Genomic DNA, 21892 nt, shown 5'->3' with positions numbered 1-21892 from the left:
GAACAGATGTGATGTTAAAGTCTTTATCCCACTTAGAGTCAAGATACATACGTTTCATTGCAAACATATTAATGTGTTTAATTATGGGCCTGCTATCCACAATCCCACTAAGGGTGGTATGTAATTAATATACCATACTTGGACCATATACCCTTCCCAAAATCCAAGAACTTCCAAGTTCAGAAACATCTGACCCTAAAGGTTTCTGACAAAGGACTTGTGGGTCTACGTTTCCTTAACCTTCCTCATCACTCCCACCAGTGGCCAGTTCTCAAAACTTTCCATCCACAGGAACCAGCACATTGAATGCCCCTAAGTCCTCTACAGCCCAACCCTCAAGCCTTCTCGAAATGTATTCTTTGACCCATCTGCAGTATGTGCAATCCTTTGCTGGATTAACAATAAACTTCTATGCCGATGAATCAAAACTTTTGTTGTCGCCTTTTTCGCAGCTCCTTGGAGGCAGTCGGCTGCTTCAGAATGAAGCTGAACATCTCTTTCCCGGCCACCGGCTGCCAGAAACTCATTGAAGTGGACGATGAACGCAAACTTCGTACCTTTTATGAGGAGCGCATAGCCAGAGAAGTTGCTGCGGATGCTCTGGGTGAAGAATGGAAGGGTTATGTGGTCTGAATCAGTGGTGGGAACGACAAACAAGGTTTCCCCATGAAGCAGGGTGTCTTGACCTATGGTCGAGTCCGCCTGCTACTGAGTAAGGGGAACTCCTGTTACAGACCAAGGAGGACTGGAGAAAGAAAGCGCAAATCTGTACAGAGGTGTATTGTGGGTGCCAATCTGAGTGTTCTCAATTTGGTTATCATAAAAAAAAGGGGAGAACGATATTCCTGGACTCACTGATACTACTGTGCCTTGTCACCTGGGGCCCAAAAGAGCTAGCAGAACCCACAAAGTTTTCAGCCTCTCTAAAGAAGATGATGTCCGCCAGTATGTTGTGAGAAAGCCCCTCAACAAAGAAGGTAAGAAACCTAGGACCAAAGCTCCCAACATTCAGTGTCTTGTTACCCTACATGTTCTGTAACACAAACGTTGGCATATTGCTCTGAAGAAACAGTGTAATAAGAAAAACAAGGAAGAGGCTGCAGAATATGCTAAACTGTTGGCTAAGAGGATGAAGGAGGCTAAAGAAAAATGCCAGGAACAAATTGCCCAGAGACAGAAGCTGTCCTCTCTGAGAGCTTCTACCTCTAAGTCTGAATCCAGTCAAAAATGAGATGTTCTAAGAGTAACAAGTAAGATTAGACATCCAAAAAAAAAAAAAAAATTTTGCTGTCACATGTTCTGTCTAGCTACATCTCACTTACTTCCATCTTCCTACTTGAACGCTGCCACTGGTGGGTTGTGCCAACTTGTCTGAAGCTGAACTTCTCGTGGTTACCCAGTCTCCCAAACCAGCGCCATGTCTATTGATCTACATAATTTTAAATAAACTCTCATCACCCTCGATCAAAACCTTGAATCTCTATTGTCAAATTCATATCCACTGATGTGGGTAACTTAACCACTCCCTCCGCAGGTTTAATCAATCAGCAAACCTTGCTGACTCTTCCTGGCGTGAACATCATTGCATCCTTTTCTCTCCTGTGTCCACTGCCTAATTCAGACTCCCCATACCTCATCGTTAATACCCCATGGAGCCTCCACCATATCGCTTTCCCCTCCCACCTAATCACCACTCTGCCACAAGATGAGTATTCCTACCCTTCTCCTCCATCACAAACACCTGCTCAAAAATTTTCACAGGCTTCTCAGCCCACAGAATAAGGCCAAAACAACCCTTAGTGTAGCTTTCAGGACCCTCCAGTGTTGGCTAAGAAATCTTCTGCAGGTTTATCTTCTTAAGGCTACCTGGACACTTGAATCAACAGGGGGACTTTTTAGATATACCACATCCATGACTATATAGCCCCATCCCTATTTCAGTTTAACTGTGAGGGGTGTTATACCAGACAGTTTGTCATTGTTGCTCTTTGTATTTGTTCGTTTTTTTTTTTATTTCTTAAAGCTCCTCCATGATTCCCATGTGCTTTCATGAACTGGGGGCCACAGATCTAGAAAAACTTTTTACTCCCAGCACCTACATACACCTTGCACCTTTCACACACCTACCCTTCTAGTCTTAAAATGCCATTTCTATTAAGCCGATCTTTTCCACCCCATTCTGAAACATTCTCTTGCTCTTAACAACTACAGCAATTTGTAACAAATTCATAGTCTTATATTTATTGTCTACTGAAGTACAAATGTTTTATAAGACACTTGTTTTTAAAACTGTGTTTAAGCTTGTTGCTCAATGAGATAATTTAGAGGAAGACATATTTAAATCCTTTTCTAGTCTCACCAGGTTCCTAGGCTTAATTCTCACATATATGATTAGGGTATCTTTTGAAAACTTGTCAACTTATTTTGAGATTACTTTCACCATATGTCAGAGGGTTAAAAGACTTCATGGCTACAAATTCAGACAATAACCAGCAGAATACATACACCTGGCTGGTGTAGTTATGGTCCAGAGTACCCAAAGGTGGGTGGCAGTGCTCTGGAAGTGTGCTGCCATGTGTACAAGCTCGGCTCCCAAGGCACAGATGCAAAGACCTAGTCAGAGCAATCATGTGTTACCAAGTGTTATGGTCGGTCTGCATGGAGTCAGAATGCAAGAGACAAGATGTTACAACATGAAGATACAGGAGACCAAGCCAAATCAGCGGAAGAATCACAGGCAGAGTCAGCCAAGATGGAATGGCTCTCACGAGTGTCAGATACGCCCTTCAATATCCTGTTTTCACACAAGCTTATGTCTCCAATTAGCTAGAAACAAGGTCAGAGGAACAGGCTAGCACAACACTGACTCAGGCAATTGATAACCAAACATATAAGAAACATAAAAGACCAAGATGTTTCCTAATCCAAAGCAATACAACACTCATAGAAAGGGGTGAGCAGGGGGTAAAGTAACCGCATCTGGGGCACCATCATATAAAAATGTGGTAATTCTACAATCATCAAGATACACTGTTCTCCCCTGTTGTCTACAATACTTTCTTCCTACATTAGTCAAATAAAAGGCAAAGAAAGAAAGCCCAAGTGACAATACAATGTGGTGACATTGATAATGGAAAGGCATGAGTCGCCTTTAGCTAAAGCACTGCAAAAAATTATTACAGTGCCGTGTCCTAAACAATTAGTCCTTGTGAGAAAACACTCTGCTGTGGGCCTACACAAGCAAGAGCTGTTTCCTCAAACCACTGATGTTCAGTATCGTCAAATATGTCAACCAGGCTTTGATAACTGGTGTCAGTTGGAAGAAAGTTTTTTTTCTAAAGGATCTTCCAGGCCGAACATCAAGTTTGTGAATTCTCTGACTCCAATTTCCCTCCGTGACTGTAGCCAGAGAAACCACTCCTCTCCAGAGAATGCATTCTCACAGAAACGTCCCTCAACCCTCAATGCCAATTCCTTGGAATACCCTGCAAGCCTGGAATGCATTATGGTAACTGGCCATATTAGTACATGTGTTGTATTCTGTATGAGCAAAAACCAGAAGCCAAAATTATTTTAAGTCCATGATCCTTCCGAGAGACAAGGACAGGAATGGCCATGGGCAATCCAATCCTACACATAAGAGTCCTTCCTACAGCCACATGGGCTACTTATAGCCAAGGCACAAGATTCAGGGCCCTGGACAAGTCATTTAATGATAGGACTCACCAACATGTCTATACTTTTCAAATGAACAGAGATGTCTGTCACTTTGAAGAACTTAGCCAACCTGGAAAACAATCCTAGAAATCACATTTTCCCTTCATTTCTCTATGAACTCTGCCACCCAAAGTACACCCTCCACATACACAATCAAAAGACACCTTATGTGTACTGAACGCAAAGGCATTCATAAAGTGTTTATTAAATTAACCTGACACAAGTTTTTTTAAAGTTATTTTAATGCCGAAGAAAACACAGAACAAAATGTGCTTGCAAAGGATACAGCACAAGAAAGTACACTGCTAAGATTGAACGTTAGCAGCCTTTGTTAGCCATTTCTGCAACTCACTGATCAGCGGCTCAAAGTGGCCAGTCGTTGCTCTGGACTGAGGGAAGAGGGACTGGACATCAATACAGCCACATAAGCTCAGGGTATAAATAGGTACTTCTGTACTACCAAAAGCCAGACATCAGTTGTCTAGCCTAAAACACCACCACACTCAAAGGATGAATGTTCACAGGATGCAAGGAACAGTAAGAAAAGGCCAGCCGCACAGGGCAATCGGAAGCATGTCTCAATAAAATAAGGCGCAGAAAATTAGGAAGGGGGGGAGACTTCCCCTCCACCAGCAGGATATCTGTGTTTGCATTCTTCCTTCCCATCTCTCATGCCCTCATCTGATGAGTCTGTGACATTACAAACAGATTTCTCATTTAAGCATTCATTGGTTCCTGCTATTTCCTCCCACCTCAAATCACAATCCCTATAGTTGAGGCCCAACAATTGGTTGTTATGGAAATGAACTGTTATGGAAATGAACGTTAGACCACGAGGGCCCAACAGCTAGTTCAGGGGGCAAGAAAGAGCTGAATGAGAAGTGTAAGGAAATGAAGACCTCTGACTGCTTCTGTTTTTAAGACAATGGTCTGACCGAAGCTATACATTTTTTTTTTACATTATTTCTAAAATTGCAATGCATTACAATGGCAGGCAGCGACTGTGCTGTGAAACAAAAAAGGGATTTCAAAAAACGCATCATTCTCTACCATGACCATTCCCTGCAGGTGCTCCCCACTATCTGCCTACGGGTGCGTATGCGTAAAAACAGCATCAGCTGTCAGGGGTGCGCACAACTGTGGCCTCCTGGGTAGGTGAGTGAGCAGCACACCCAGACAGCCTCGAAGTCGTCTCAACACTTAGGAGGCCCAACAGACAGGAGCTCAAGGTGGGGGCTCTGATGCAGACCCCCCCAGCCCGATGCCTCCCTCAAACATTCAGACCCTTCAGTGGCTCAGGTCACCCAGGACCATCACTGATCACCAACATTTTATCAGACTATATAGGTTTCATGAGTTGAAAAGGTTATCGCAGACTTAACTGTGTCTATGATGGAGCTGCTCAGTACACAAAAGAAGATAAAAGTCACTTTTTTGGGTAAGTTTGTGGGACCCCTTGGAAGGGGAACAGAAAGTGTGCATCAATCATAACCTGAGAGAGAGTCAAAGGCATCTAATCTGAACTGATTTACCCTTGTGCTAAAAAGGTATGTCACCGCATGGTTACAGATCGCTGGTGGCCCGCTACAAAAGGCATACAACAGGGAAGAGTCTGATAACAAAGTAGTAAAATTCTGAAAATAAGACACAGCAACATCCTTATAGCTTCTACTATTTAAAAAAAAAAAAAAAAAAAAAAAAAAGGTAGCCAGATCTACAGGACAAATTAAGTCCCCTGTTTCCATCCTTCTCCCAAATCTTCACACAGTTGAGTGAGCACCTCTTCCCATGAGTATCTTTCTACTTATCAAGGGTGTTTAACGGATTAACAGTGCTATTTTTCTATAGTTCTTAGAATTAATCTCCCTAAATATCAGGTTATGAATGTAATATAAATTTAAAAACAGAAATCCTTCTCAGGGACTACACTTAAAAACGAGACAAGATGCAAATGAGACAGCACTTAGAGAAAAATCAGTTGCACTGGGGGTCATCTTAGAATGTACTTGAAGCAGTCAGAGGGAGGTTTTTGTTTTTGTTTTTTTCCTAAATAAACAAGAGTATTTATTATCTCTCCAAATACTCTCTTCCCACTCTCTATTTGGCACTCTTTAGAAATCATTTCCCTTTCTGCATCTATATTTCTTAATTTACAGGAAGGAGACCAAGATTAAAAGCCATCATCTGACAAAATTATTTTCTTGAACACAGAAAAAGGAGAAGAGATGATCACACAGGTGATTGCTTTGAGGGAAAACATGGGACAGCTGAGGGGGAGTGGGCACATCATCATTTACATACTCACACAGGAACCCCAGGGACCGGTTTCACAATGTTTCTTGTGCAGGACAGACCAACAGGCAAGAGTGCCCTGCCAGGCAGTAACATTTACTTCGTGTTCACCGTACGTGCAACACCTCTACCCTGGTCATGCAGAATAAAAACTGATTTATTTAGCAAATGAGGGTTTCATCATACAGTACACTGATTTTTTAAAATATCATAATTTCAATACACAAAGGGAAGCAAGCAGAACATCTAAGGTCACCAGAAAGAACAAAATGAAATACAAGAACACGGAGGAAATAGGAAAGAACAGAAGCCTAAGCCTAAGTATATTTAGCACACCTTCAATATCTATTAATTATAAATATAGATCTTCCTTAAATCAGTGGTAATTGCAAAGAGAATATTCATGATCACTTTGCTAAATAAACAGATGTTTGACTAAACTTACAACTTAATCACCAGCATGAAAGATTATAATCTACCATCATTAAAAAATACCACATACAAACTTAAATTAAAAGGGGTTTTTAGGGCAACTCTAAGTTCTTCATTAGAACCAGCATCATTACACATTTGAAAAATATTTGTATCCCCACGCAATTTACATGCCTGTTGATAAAACAGGTGCAAGGCCTGGTAAACGAGACGGAGTCTCAACTGCAAGTGAGACGCCTACCACTCAAACCACCATGACTGCTTTGGCCCATTTCAGTAAGAAACTACTCAAAGTTACAATCTGCTCAAGCTATAAAACAGTATAAGAATGACAGGCCATATATATGGTTAAAGTTATCAAAAAAAAAAAAAAAAAGAAGAAGAAGAAAATCAACACTACTTTCTTCCAAGAGCCAGAAATCATAAATTATCAACTTCCTCCTGAGGACGAAAGTGACCATCGCAAGCTCACGGTCAATACAAGAACCTTGCGACTTTCTGAATCCATTCTCTTTAAAATATGGCTTTTTACAAAAAACAGCGTCTAGAAGGGACAGGTTAGAAAGATGACAGTGAGGACAGAGCAGACAAGAGAAGGAGAGAGAGGGTGCTGACCTTTCAATGTGGAGCTACCAAAAGGCCAGGGGCTATTTTGCTAGAAAGTAAAAACATCACCTTCCTCCCTGGCATCGGAGTAGTGACAGTAAATGCTTGCTGACATTCAGCAAGAGGACGAGAGCTGGCTGCCTGAGGAGTGGCCTTCACAGAATGTCTAGGTAAAAAGCAGAGCTTCAAGGGAAACTGCCTTACAGACTTAAGACTCCTGGGCACTGCAAGGGCACCTCTCCAAATGGAAAACATGCAACGAATGACCAACGCCTTGCAAGTTCGCGGGCTTTGGACCAGCGTACAATTCAGTGCCATCCCTTGTATCAAGCTCCACACCAATCTTTCATGTCAATCATCTTCCTTTTCCCCAAGAGGAAAGTTAAACAGCTGTTTGGATATGAGGCTGGGTCATGCAACACTGGATTTGACCAAAGGGTTTAAAAGAGATGGAAATCCCTGGAGTGAAAATAAAATTTGAGGGTGGGGAGTGTGACATGTGTTACCTCCACAACCATGCCCAGAGACAGGCCTGTGTTTGGGTTTCTACCTCATGAGAGGTACAAAGCAGGAAGACGACCAGAATCCAAGTGTAAAGAACAAGTCAAACGTGATCTCTCTGTCCTCTGAGTCCCCGCAGCACCTGGGTTGCATCCCTTCCGGCACGTAGCATGTGCTTGTTTAACATGTGCTTGAGTTATTTCCATTACCAGACTGAATTTCTGACACTGGAGACTTCATTTTCATAGCTTTGTATTCCTCATCATTCCCAACACAATACACTGTTCAGAGTAAGGACCAAGTAACCACCTGAAGAACCGTACTGCAATAGAGTGACTAGACACTGAAGACACTTCTATGATGCGTGCTTTGCGGAGCACTGTCATACAAAAAGTGGTACATGGCGCTTGCCGCCGCCCCCCCCCAATACCTTCCACTCTTTTAAGTACAACAAACAGGGAGTTAACATTAACTTATTACTATGGGTTTAAAAAAAAAAAAAGCATCGCAACAAAGATGAGTATGGTTCAGTTGAACTGGAATGAAAACGCTCCAAAGAGTCCTCCAAGGAAGTTTCTTGCCTCTTCAGAATGCGGACTGCTGAGTTACTACCCCTAGTGACCCTCAGGGAGAGTGACAGTTCCAGAAGCTCAGAGCTGCTGAAAATGACACTAATTCAGCCCTTTGGTGACACCAGAGTGGAGAATGAGAAATACCCTTTAATTTGATGCAATTTAAACATCTGCCAAAGACATCATGGAGGCACACAGCGTCCTCTGGTCTCACTGGTTCCGCCTGGGGTCAGCTTTCACGCCCACTTTCACACACTAACCCTAACACTGTGACATCCTTCGTCTCAGGCTACCCACATCTGGCCACCAGCTGCCTATCAAGTAGATCTCTTCACCTAGATTACAAAGAATACCTTTCTCAAGTCCCTAGAGGACTTATCTTCCAGGTAAAGAAGAGCTAGATGGTGAGTCTTCCGGCTCAATTACCAGAAAGGCGTCCTGGGAACCTGTCCAACTCCAGAGGGGCAGCACTCACGCTGAGAACAAGACAGTAGAGCCCAGCAATTTCAGGGTATTAGATGTAATAAGAAGGAATCCCTTACCTGACTCAAGGGAAACATTGTGGGAATTAAATATAAGGCTTTTAAAGTGGTCTGACGTCCCCCAAAAGAACACTAAGTTAGTACCCATTGTTAGCACTTATTAGAAGCAAAGTTCAAGAGTAGAGAAATCTACTGTGCTCCATTCTAATAAGAGGGACTTTTCAAGTCACTCGCAGAAGAGAAACATTACACCTTTTGTAAGGGCCGTAACAGATACACAGCTGAAGGAAATGTTAACAAGTGAAGAGAGAGGAAGTGCCGGACAAGAAGCACATCACGGAGCAACAGTAAAACACAGCGGTATGCAATCCTGTTTGAGAATTAGGATCACCTGTGGTGCAACAAGGCCTGCGCTCCGTTCCCGGAGACTGATTAGTTGTTCTGGTCAACTCCTGGGCTTTTTTTTTGTTTTTTGTTTTTTGTTTTCAAGTTCCACAGGTAATTTTCAGGTAATGTCCTAACAATGTTAAAAACAGAGAACAAATGAACAGGTAAAAGGCGAATGGAAAGGGGCATTTCAAGGAGCCATCTTGTGAAAGAGGAAGTCTTTAAAAAAAAAAAAAAAAAAAGAGAGATAGGCTGGGAGCTGGAACCTCTACCAGAGAGCCTGTATCTGGACAGACGCTTCCTGGAGCAACAGAATACAAAGAAACTGTAAGGGACTAAAAATAACTGCATGAACGCACAGTTGGGGGATTATGAACAGTAAGAGACAAAAAGGCCACAAACCAACAGCCATTTCTGAGGTGCAAAAGCAGGGTACTGGGTGTGATTCCTGCACAGAGCACCACCAAGCAGATGGACAGACCACCTAAGCTAGGCCTCCTGCCCAACCCACCCCTACTGTCACCCCATTTAAGGAACCAGCTTGGCCCTGCCTTGGGGAGCAAGCAAGGGTATCTGTTTCCCTCGTGCTGCAGCCCCAACCAAGCCTTGCCTGAATTTCTCATCTGGCCTCTTATCAATTTCTATTGATTTAAGAGTCCAAGGACCCAGGTCGGTAACAAAACCACATTCAACCTTTGAGAGTCATTTTAATTTCCTGAGAAAGTTAGTTATACACAGGACAAGTCAATTCTGGGATGAAATACCCACCCAAGTAGCTGAAAAATTGCTGGCATTCCTAAAGAAGAATTAAAGTTTCCCAGGTAAGTTTCATAAATCAGGCCACATTACAGCTTTTAAGGCAACTACTGGCCCAGATCAGAGGACAAAAAGCCAGACACTACTTTGTGTACCAATTCTAATATGCGGGGGAAGGGAGTGTCCCCACAGCACCAAGCAATTCTCTGACACCAGCTGGGTGCCGTACCAATTTAACTCAATTCTGACACTACCTAGTGTCAGATCCCACTGGTTAAGGGCAAAGTCCTCCAAGACTGCACCCCCCCCCACCTTCCAGATGCCAATCACAAGTCAAGATTGTCATCCGTGCTTCTTACCAAACGGCTATAAACAACCAACAATCTCCTCCTTCGGTTTGATTAACCTGCTGGAGCGGCTCACAGAACTCAGAGAAATATATTACTTACTAGATCACCAGTTTATTTTAAAAGGATACAACTCAAGAACAGCCAGTTGGAAGGGATTCGCAGAGCAAGGTATGAGGAGAGGTCAGAGAACTTCTATGTCCTCTCCAAACACGCACAAGGCTCCTGAAATCTCCAGCGTTCACCAACCTGGAAGCTCTCCAAACCCAATCCTTTGGGTTTTTATGGAAGCCTCCTTAAATAAGCACGGTTGATTAAATCACCAGACACTGGCAATTGGTTTGACCTCCAGTGGCTCCTCCCCTTCCCCTGAAGCCAGGGGGTGGGACTGAAAGTTCCGATTCTCCTATCACAAGCTTGCTTCTCTTGGCAACCAACCCCCATCTGCAGGTGAAGCCCAGTCACCTTATTAACATAACAAAAACCACCTTTATAGCTCTCATCACTTAGAAAATTCTGGGGGCTTTAAGAGCTCTGTGCCACAAACAAGAACAAAGACCAAAGATATGTTTACTATAAGTCACAATATCATAAGTATGATAATGATTTTCTCTCCCTACCTCCAGAGGAAATATGGTATGCAATAATGCTTTATAAGGAAAGAGCTTTCTAGAAAGGAAAAAAAGTCCTCTTTAAAGAAATGAGTGGCTATGACATCTTTGTTACAGAATAACTGAAAATTCCCCAAAGTTTAAAAACCTACGACTATTTCAGACAATTCTTAAGGCAAGCTTATCAAGATTTATATATACATGATTTTGACTTAGATGCCATCACTTTTAATCTTAAGACCCCACCCAGAATCAATCCCACTCCCATCTCCACCACAGCCATCCAGGACACACAAAAAAGGTGATTCTCAACCCTAGCTGCACATCAGAAGCATCTGAAGAGCTTTGAGGAAGGAGGGGGTGGGGGGAGCCATCTGGGACCCACACTTTGAAATTCTAATTCAGTAGACCTGGGGCACAGATGGTTTTTAAGAGATCCCTAGGTGATTCTGATGTGCAGTCAAGGGCCGAGAACCTCTGCATTCAAAGCATTGACACTTAACATTTCCACTCTGCATTGCTCTGCTGATGGAGCCCTGTTGCTGCGGAGTCAGACCCGAAGCAGGCGCTAATCGGTTCTGTTCCCTGACACACAGATGAGTTACTGTGATTCTTTAGGGCTGTAATTTAGTGGAGTTGAGACACTGATGAGTTCATGGCTTTGTTTCTCATTAATCTTTTACTGCGTTCCAAGTTGTGTGTGCTTTTCATTCTACGATTCCAAATCAACACGTAAGACATAAATGTTTAAAAAAAATACCCAAGCTGCTGCCTTCTTTTGGTAGCCTTTTGCATTCAAAAGATGATCGATGAATAAAAGACACCCACCCACTCCCACCCCAGTCTCCCCAACCACAGGCACAGCCAGGCCTGTGTCCATTACAAACAAATGCAGCTAGTTACCCTTAGAACCGGAGTGATTACAGAAACCGGTTTGGGCTTGAATCTTAACACCTAAGATCTGTGCTTCCAGGCAACAATGAGAATTTAATTATGGGGAGTAACCTGAGCACAGGCTCACTTACAGAGAAAGCTGTGTAAGTGCTTTACATTGGCCAATATGGGCTGGGGTAGGGGGCTGGGGAGCAGGCAGGCATTGTATGAAGGGTGTCTCCCCACTCAGAGGCTCTCTTCTGACCAATCTTCTACCATCATGATTTTAGACTTGGAACCCAAGATCTGTAATCTATTTCCAGAGCAACATCTCCAAGACCATCCTCATCAGCAATTGCCCAATTATCCAGGCAGAGGCAGGTGCTTAACGATTTCCAGGGGTAGGGCATAGTGGTAGAGTGCAGTGCTTAGCATGCAAGAAGTCCTGGGTTCAATCCCCAGTACCTCCATTAAAAAATAATAATAAACAAACATAATTACCCCCCTAAAAAAAGTTAAAAAGAAAAAAGAACTTCTGGAGTGCCCTGGCCAGGAAATTAACTATAACAGAAACCCTCAGACCTAGGACAAGAAAAGCTCCCAGAGCAAGAGGTCCAAGTCCAATGTGATATGTGGCATTTTCTTTCTCCATCTCTTCCATGGTCGTTCTGGGATCTGGGGGGTCAGGACGCTGAGTCCTACTCACTGATCAGCTATATACCCTCATTGAGTTACTGGCCCTTGGTGGGGGCATTTGGGGTGGATTTATTACCACCCACCCAGTGGGAGGACAGCTAGAGGCTTCATTAAGTCCAGGAACACGAAAAGCAGTCCCCCGAGGATGCAGGCCAGGGGAGGGCAGATGATTATTACCGAAGAAATCATGGCGGCTGTCTGGGCCTCAGAAAGCACCCAGCACTGGGAGAAGCACGTTATTAAAAAAGACAATAAAATAAATAAATCAGCCTTCTGGGTTCACATAAATATTTCGCTAATCAGTTAAAAGGACAGTAAAGGGAATACAGAAAGAGTACCTAACATTTAAAGGGGTTTGGGTAAAATATTACACTTTCCAAAAGTTACTCAAGTGTGACAGGGAGTCTATGAGCTAAAATTACTTTTTCAAATGACCAAGACACTAATTTCTTCTTCAGACCCACAGGGAGGGACCCATACACAGTATCACAAAATGATAACCAGCCCTGCCTGTTCTTTCCCTTCCTGAAATCGCAAACACATTTCAGCACAAACCCACCACTCAGCTTCATTAGAATCAAACCAGAGGGAGCCAATGTCACTCCAAGCTATACACCTGTGCACAAATTAAAATATCTTAACTCACACTTCCTTGTGCATCAGACACAACAAACCCTGGAAATCTTCTACTGGCTCTTACAGCTAGTTCTCCGGGGCCAGAGGGAACAGGGAGTGGGGGGGGGGGGTGCAGGGGTGAGGGTGTGGGTGCAGGGGTGGGAGGTGGAATAAAGGACACCTCCTGACACTCTAGTAATTGAGCTCTTATCCCTCTATCCTCCCCTGGTCTCCTGTGTTCCCTGACCATGTTTATCTGAAGAGATGGTCATCTCCAAAGGATAGAGATATGAAAAAGACCCAAGTTTAAAAAACAGCAAACAGATGCAACTTTCAATTTGGAGTCAAAACTCACTTCCTGCTGATGGAGTTCTCCCAGATAAGCAGCTGATCCCTACAGAAACAGCTTTCAGTGTGACCACAACTATACTGCCGGTGACTAAGAGGATCCCCAGGAGTAAGCAATGTGCCAGTCTTGGGATGTAGGGGAGGGTAATGACTTGCCAACAGCAAGTACTGACCTTCAAAAAAACACTACACACACAAAAGCAAAGAATGCACAACTGTGCATTTGAACAATTTAGAGGATGTGACAGTGCCTTCTAATTATCCCATACAGATGTTAACCATGCAAAGAGTTGTGGTAACTTCTGAGTCCCCACATAATATGCTCTATGCTCCCCAAGGCACCAAACCAGAGTTTTTGGCCAAGTAAGAACAAAATAGTTCAGCTGCTGAGTGACACGGATCACAGAGTACACTGTACACCTGTGGCTGCATGTCAATGGCTCCCGTTTTGTCTGGAAGTGTATTTGAGATGCTGACTGTAGCTTATTGCCTCAACGATTTGAGCCTTAACTCTCTGTCAACACCACACCAGAAGTGGTGACTTCCTGAGATCAAACAAGACTCTGTTGCCAGTTTTACACACAGAGACAGCCCAGCTGCGCAGAGAACCCGGTTTGTCTCATTTCCTGCCAACCTTGAATGGGCACCATCCTCGTCAAGATGGGGGCATTAGTAACATTGCTTTAAATTAGCAATCGTGATTTTAATATCTACCCGTCACCAATGCTGTTGTATTTTAGTTAAATGTAACTGCTTTTCTACCTACTTACTTGGGGGTAATAGTTTTTCTCACAATAGGGCGCAGTGTAATAATCCGCAACGTAATTGTGCAGATACTCGCAGAAGCATGCACCATGGAAGTCACGGACGGAGCAGCACATGGGACGAAACCAATAAATACTGCAGACGTACTCAGAGAGCTGCCAGGGGAGCTCTTGTGTTCCCATCAAAGTGTCTCACTATACCCCAGCCAGGGCCACAGAAAAGAGCAGTGGTCCCCAGGAGAAGATTTAGCATCTATCCTACCCTTTATTTCAGAAGCAGCGAGTTCAGCTGTTGGGGGGAGGGAGCCATCCTGGCAACAAAACACAAAGGGCCTGGATCACAGCCTGCTTCTAAATAACACAAACAGATAGGAATTAGGTGATTAGAGAGTCTACTGTCAGCGGGGCTAAATACCAGCCCCTTTGGGAACACGTGTCTGCGGTGTGAATTTCCTACACTGGAGTACACACAGCACAACTGGCCCGAGAGATGCCTCAGATCTGAATGGACCTTCTCCCACTGTCTACTTCAGGCAAATCTTCTAAGAATGAGGATTAATAATTGTAAAGATGGGAAATAATAATTTATATACACAAAAATCGGTGGAAAGTGGCAAAGTAAATCATGTCACATCCATAGTCTTTAAAATTGCACAGCCATTAAAAATCACGTTTTAGAAAATTATTGGGAGGCCAAGGGAAATGCTTGATTACAAAACATAAACGCAGAGAAGCAGGCGAGGAGGCCATGAGGTATTAACAGTGGGGATGTTGCCCCTGGATGGTGAGATATAAGCAATTTATATTTACTTCTCTAAAAATTTCCCCACAATTTATAAGATGAATGCCTCATTCATAACAAGGAGGAAAATGTCTATGGTAGAGAATGTATGCAAAGATGAAATCAGAAGCTCAAGCTATCTGATGGGGTTACTTTATGAAAATACTGAATGAAAATTAAACGCATAATGAAGTACCTAGAAGCAGGTGCTCAGAGGGCTCAGAAACCCATACAAAGATGACCAGCATTGAGACTCTTTATTAAAAAGGGAAAATCCAATCCCTTCATAGAGTTGGCCTGGAAAACATCTTACAGGAGACAAAAATACTAAGGAGGTACAGTTCACCCACTTTTCTGACATTAAACACCCATTAGAAACATAAATTCAAATCTCTCTTGGTATCAATTATGATGCCTCCAAAATAGTTGCGGGGAATATTTTTAATTTGTAAAGATAAGAACAATGCCTTTGTTACAGAGAAAATGAGCTGCAGCTTCTGGTAGCTGGCAAAACTTCTGAGAAAAAAGAGCTTGGAGACAAGTCCACCCAGTGTAAGGGAGAGGGTCACCACCCTGCCCAGCCAATGTGAAAGTCCATGGGGCACATGTGACGACGAGTAAGACAGATCTCAGTTAGAATCCTGGTTGCTTCGCTTACCAGAGAAGGAGCCTTGAGTGAGTTATCAGATCTCCCAAGCCTCTGCTTCCTCATCTATCTCAGGGATGGGGGTGGAGCTAGCACACACCCAGCACCTCGCACTCTGCCTGGGCCACGCAGACATCCCATGCACCTGAGCCTTCCCCAGTATCCAGCAACCCCCTGCACTCCAAGCCTGTAAATAAGCAGACTTCCTCCAGAAGAAAGAGAACACGTGGCCCATTAGAAGGTTCCTTCTGGTCTATTTGGCAGTTGGACTTCATATCACAAACCAAAACATCCACAAACTGACTTTCAAGTCACATCTCTATGAGTTCCTTTAGCATAAATCGATGAACCAGCCTGAAAGACAGCATTTCTCAGCCTGTGAAGCTCAGAGCTGAGCTGAGCTGAGCAGAAGACCTTCTTTAAGATCTTAAAAAAGGACCAAGTTTCCTCCTCCTCAGGCTTCAAAGAGTCGTCAGCATCTGACACTAAAGATGCATGATATACTTTTGTGCGCCTGTCAGGATTTGGAAGGCTCTTTAGGATCTTGCTACTCAGGGTCCTGAACTGTGTGATCAAGCTCCTGATGCCTCTGCATGTGCCACGCAACACTGGTATTTTCCTCCATCCGTCTGAGGGCTGCCTGCACGTGCCGAAGGCAAGCACATCCTTTATCCTGCCCTCTTTCCTCCGCCTTACAAGTTCAGTTAATATAACGGCACATGAGGTGTGAACCCAGCTCTAACAAGGCTCCACTTCATAAACCTTTTCACTTTTATCCTGACGCTCACCCAGAAACCGTTAACAGGCCCCATCTCAACCAAACATCGGCTCCAATAGTATGTCATAAACCCTAAGAAACTCCCCTGTTCCCTAGAGAGCTCTGTTCTCTGAAGCAGACAGATTTCTTCTAGCGGAACTCTTACATCTCCTTTCACTGGAATCCCCGGGAGATGTTCTAAGCTGAGAACGGATACGTCTGGTTCACAGTCGGCTCTGAGACCTAGGGGGAGAAAAGCTCATCCAGGAAACAGCAGAGATATTATTACTGCATCCAAGTCTGGCTTCAGGAAGAAAAATGGTACTGTCAGAAGCCAAAACCTGGACAGACAGCCTTAGTCAACCCCCATTTTTCCACTGCTAGAAGCAACAATCTAGAACACTAGTCTTAAGGAACACGTGGTAATTATGAAAAATGCACAGTCCAGACTCCAACCACAGAAATTCTCATACAAGTAGCTTCCACACTAAACTGTAAGAAAAACTGACCTGCCTCTACCTTGGGGTTAAAGCCTGACTTCACGTGAGTGCCAACAGAGCATACAACTTTGCCTCTGAGCTAAGGCTTGGAAGGAGGGGGAAGGAAGGGAGACTGGGAAGAGAAGGGCCGTGGCAGACTTCCATTCACACTGCAAGTCAGCTCTTCAATGGAAAGATAAGGCATCAAGAGAGATCCAGTTAATCTTTGTCCTCGGAGCAGTCCTATGCAAACCCAGAAGGCCAGAGCTCATTTGCAGCAAATGAGAAGCAATAACGTTGGCAGCCATGTTTGCAGTGAATCTAACAGTTAACAATCAAATGATTTGCCCTAGTAGAACCTCCCATCCGGGGATACCTTGGAACCACACCTATGAACATCATTTTCCTAGCAGGGAAGCAGGCAGAGGTGGAAGAGACGTTCCGAGGTTAAACAGAAGCCAGAAGCAGCAATGAGTCCCTGCTCCCAAGGCCCTTCTGAACTTCAAGGCCCTTCAGCATCACCACAACTCTTTAGGGTATGAAGGTGGGAGAGTCAAAAACTGCTTCCTTAGGTTTTACACCCTCAAGTCTCCCGCTGCATTAAGCTCAGTTACTTCTACTAACAGACAGGGCTTGTGTCCTTGAATTAACCATGGCAGGAGGTCATAATTGAGCAGAAAAGACACAATCAGAGTCAATGTGGACTTAAGGGGAAAGGAGAAAAAGGGAAATGAAACTAACTTCTTAGGTCTCTGCTACCTCTTATTGCTCCTGACCATCACCAGAGACGATGATAACGAGGACTCGGCTAGGGAGAGGGAAAGGTGAAGACAGCAATGAAAGAGGGAGCAGGAAAGCAATTTGGAAACGGAGCTTGAAGCTACAATTGTCTGAGGCCCGCTTCCTCCCACAGGCACCATGGAAGTAAACCACACAGCCTCTGAAGAATCAGAATTTTGCAACCTTCTACCTGTACTTACAAACACCGAGGTTGAAATCCGACATCAGAAGTGACAAAAGAGTCCTTCCTTAACCAAACCTGACCAGGATTCAGGTTCCTCTCAACTCTCTTCTCAACTAGGCCCTGACTTTAAGGCACTATGCTCCTCTCTGCTTTGTCCAATTTTACCAAGAATCCAACTTTAGCCAGATTTCCCCACCCTTGATATCTGATCCCCCTGGATATCTGACTGGGTTCCACATCCTCCTCCTTCCCCAAGCCCCACCCTGCTCCTTAAATAAAAGCCTCCACCTTTCCTTATTGTATTCCGAGACCAATCTCTCTCTACCACTGCAAAACCCCACTGCAGTAGTCCCTACACCCACCACAGTTGTGCTGAATCAAGTGTGCCTTATTGTTCTTTAACAAGTATCATGAATAACTGTTTAACACAAGGAAGCCAGAAGGAAGAAAACTCAGCCCCACCGCAAGCTCGCTGCACAGGCTCAAACACTCATTTAAAGACAAAGGCTCGACTGCAATCAGGCACCTTCTTCGAACCAGTATCTATCAGCTATAGATTTAGAGACTTGACCAATGAAGACATGAATTACATAAATTCTGGGAGCAGAGGGATATTGGCCTGGCTTAAACCTGTGCCAATGTAGTCTTCTAGAAGCTAAAACTGCATTTAATAAGCAGCTTAAATGTGGTTATCCAAGCAAATGAGAGCAGGCCAGTTTGGTTGTTAATGTTTTAAGTAGTGAATTCAGGTTAAAGATGCCACCCGCTCCTTCTGGCTGAACCTAGAGCAAGGAGGCTTAAGGGCGACAGTGGACCTCAACTCTGTTAAGCTGAAATGAGGATTCATTTGTGGGCTCATGCAGCATCTAAAACACAGCAGAGAGAGTTTCAGAGCAACACTTAAAGATGAGGGGGATACAGGGAAAAGTCACGAGCTCCTTTGTAAAATGTAACAGAACGACTGAACTGCATGTGCTGGGAGTGACTTCAACATTCAAATCTAAGGTTACAAACTCCCTCTCTGCACTCCCAGAGGGAGGGTGGGAGAGGGGAATGGGAGGAGCCACAGTGGGGGCGGGAGAGGTAACTAGGAAAAAACCCAAAGGAAAACTAAAGCCGCAGAAGCACCAATCTGTAATCTTACCATCTGGATACCTGCAGAAACAAGGGGCGGGGATGATAGACCACAAGTCTCCAGAGCAACCACCTGGGGGCGGGCACAGGAGCAGGGAGAGAGCAGGTTCCCACTTGAGCACATTCAATTACAGTCCAAGACAGAGATATTAAACACTATCAGCTTCTGCCCTCGGAATTCATTTCTTGCTGGGTGATGAGGGTGAGAGATGAAAGGCTGTAGGATTTTATTGCACTGAATTTTTTCCGTTTGTCAAGTCCCATTTACTACAGCAGGGACCCTGAGACTAATCTGTATCTTTTAGGACGGAGGCATCTCTCTCTAACAGAGCCCTGATGATTATTCTCTACCTGTGAGATTTTATGGATCTCTAATAATAACAAGGGGCCCAAATGGAGTTACCAATGGAAGCTGCCTAATGGTTTCTCAATTGAGAAGCTCACACTTTTCGAAACATAGATATCATGGCATCTAAGCACCTCCAGAATAACCATAACTTGGTATGCAAACAGGAGTCCTCTAGACTGAAAGAACCAGTCACTCCTCCAAGAGAAGAAGATTAGAAGAGGGTGAGAGATAGAGCCAAAGGCTTTAAGAGCGAGGAGGCATTGGGCCCCACAGAACCATCTGCAGAGGTGAGACAGAGCCTGGCTCAAAGGACAGGGAGGAACCTGAATGTTTTCCTGAGAAAACACTGAGCTGTTAATTTAATACACTCTGAAAGGAATAGCAAAGTGCTGGGATAACTTCTTTCCACTTTAAAAGAAGTAAGAAATAAGTAAAATAAGCTGCTTTGAGTGATGTCAAGTCTTCCTCCTCTTTAAAGTACAAGCTGGCCTAATAATCCTGGCTGTCCCAGTGGCCAAAACCAGCAAATGGAGCTGTCTGCCAACTCCCATGCAGAACACGGGGCGCTCCCTCACAGTGGCTGCACTCAGAGGTTAAAGGGGAAAGAGGCTCCAATAAGACTAGCGTGGGTGGTACCCTAGAGTCTGCACCCCCATCCGTAGGGACCAGCTCCCACCAGAGCCTGAGGGAGCAGGAGGGAACCCTGGGCAGGCGACACGTGGCATATCAGCAGCCCCTCCGTAGACATCCACCTACAGCTTCTGCCTGGCAAGGTTTCTAAAACAAGTCCCTCCAGCTGGATAAGCAGATGCTAAAGGCAGCTCTACATGAGTAAGAATGCGGCTTTCTCCTAATTCCAGACCACCTTACAAAAGACGGCAGCACATTTAAAAAAAAAAAAAACTTCAAACCCTCCTACCAGCCTCTCCAGTAATGATGAGGAAAAGGTCCTAGGAAGGGTACAGCAGCAGACTCAGAAAGTCAAGTGTCAGCATGTTCTGCCCATCTCCCGCTCCCAGATTATGAACAAAGAGAGCGGATGAGAATGAAATGAGACATTATACAACAAACATGTGCGTATCAACTATGGGCCAGGGAGTGAGCTGGCAACAGATCTGAAGAAATGAGAAATCTACTGACCCGGGGGGAAAAAAATCATATAGCGTAAGGAAGCGCTGGGGGTGGAGACAGGGTACGGATTTTAAAGCAGAAACTAGAAACTGTAGAAACTACAGGTATCCCTCATGTGGGTTATCCAGAATCCGCAGGACAGCAGAAGGAACCAAATTCTGGGACCGATGAACAGCAGATGCCCACGCAGAGGGGATGTTTCTGCTTGGCCTCACGAAGAACCCAATATAGTGAGACAAGAATGAAGGAGAGTGCAGCCACTGGCTTCCAGTAGAGAAGTGAAAAGGTAAAGCACATAGTCTCCATAAAGCCTTCACAGCCAGACTGAACAGAGAGCCCTCTGTGAAAGAACAAGACACCAAGGTGGCCACCAGCACAGCCCTGAACCCGGCAAAGGCATCTGCAGCCCGAAACAGACTCAATCACACTCGCCGGTGAGATGAAGGCCTATATGATGTGAACAACCATAAACTCGCCGTGGATTTCAAAGGAGGGCTGAAATGAAAAGTGACATCAAAAATATGCCTAAGCAATAGGCCTGTCATTTGCTAGGAAAAAAAGCAAGCATCTGTGTCCTTCAGCTTCCCCTTCCAGTCTCAGTTCTGAAAAGCACTTTCCGAAGCAGTGACATGACCTGATGCTGCTTCATCCACAGTCTTCCATCCAGACTGAAGTCCCATCTCGTGAGCACAACATGCACATACTGGTCAGGGTCTGAGACTCACTTCCTAAAATTATAAACATGTTACCAATAAAAATTATTTCCCGAGTCCATAGTGCCTCTAATACATGAGGGACATAACATGTTTGGTTTTTTCGAATGGAACAAAATTTCCCTAGCACAAAGCTAATTAGTCCACCAAGGAATGCAACCTACAGCCCTGGCAGAAGTGTAAGGCACTGGATGACTGCACTAAACTTGCCTTGAATATAAATGTTATGCAAAAAAAAAAAAAAAAAGTAATTTATCTCAACACAGTGTAGGTAGCTCTGCAATCAGTATCTCATAAATAAAGAGAGAAAGATGAAGGGAAAGCTTCCCTAATTGATTTTAAAATTAGTTCCGAGCAAAGAAATAATCTGACAACCAACAAGGTCGACAACAGTTAAAAAATACATAGCCCTCGGGAAAACCATGCACCTAAACACTCCAATGAATCAAGACATCTGAACTACTATGAAAGAAGGGTATTTGGAAAAGCCTGAAAACAAGTAGAAGTGTTCAAAAAAAAAAAGTCAGTCGGGGACCGATCAGCAAAAGCACTTAAAATCCTGAAATTAACCCCTCTGGTGGACTGAACCCAATCTGTACCACGCTAAGAATACCATTATGAGGGAAACCACTGCTCAGAGAGAGGCAGGGCTCGTCAACCCAACGGCGATTGAACCCAACTCAACTGAAATGAGGTGGGGGCAAGAGGAAGTGCCTACAGAAAACTAAGCCATGTGTGACCCGACCATCAAAACAAGCAATCCAATTAGGAAGTAGGAAAAAAACAGACTGCAAAAACTCCCTCCTGGGGCCGTTTGACACCAATACACTGCCTTAAGTTGCAATGGCTCTCAGAAGCAGTCAAGGAGATTGGCGATGGACTGGGAGGCACTAAAAATGATGCCACTCAAAAGTAGTGTACAGAGTAAGTCTTGAGCCT

The 21892-nt window shown here is 44.1% G+C and overlaps 1 protein-coding gene, 1 long non-coding RNA gene and 1 pseudogene across 2 annotated transcripts in view; 2 read left to right on the top strand and 1 right to left on the bottom strand.

The window, feature by feature from the left end:
- The window catches only part of SND1 (staphylococcal nuclease and tudor domain containing 1), a 379862-nt gene that overhangs the window by 296129 nt on the left and 61841 nt on the right, over window positions 1–21892 (bottom strand). The gene's annotated exons all lie outside the window — the stretch shown is intronic.
- On the top strand, window positions 458–21414 carry LOC116664794. The gene is made up of 3 exons (XR_004321241.1): window positions 458–585; window positions 12502–12507; window positions 21404–21414. It is a non-coding gene; the product is annotated as an uncharacterized LOC116664794 (long non-coding RNA).
- On the top strand, window positions 481–1264 carry LOC102504508 (annotated as a pseudogene).

The sequence above is a fragment of the Camelus ferus genome, chromosome 7, assembly GCF_009834535.1.
Source record: "Camelus ferus isolate YT-003-E chromosome 7, BCGSAC_Cfer_1.0, whole genome shotgun sequence".
Classification (NCBI taxonomy): Eukaryota; Metazoa; Chordata; class Mammalia; order Artiodactyla; family Camelidae; genus Camelus; species Camelus ferus.
Note: the sequence above shows the minus strand (reverse complement) of the source record. Positions and strands in the feature narration are given on the sequence as shown.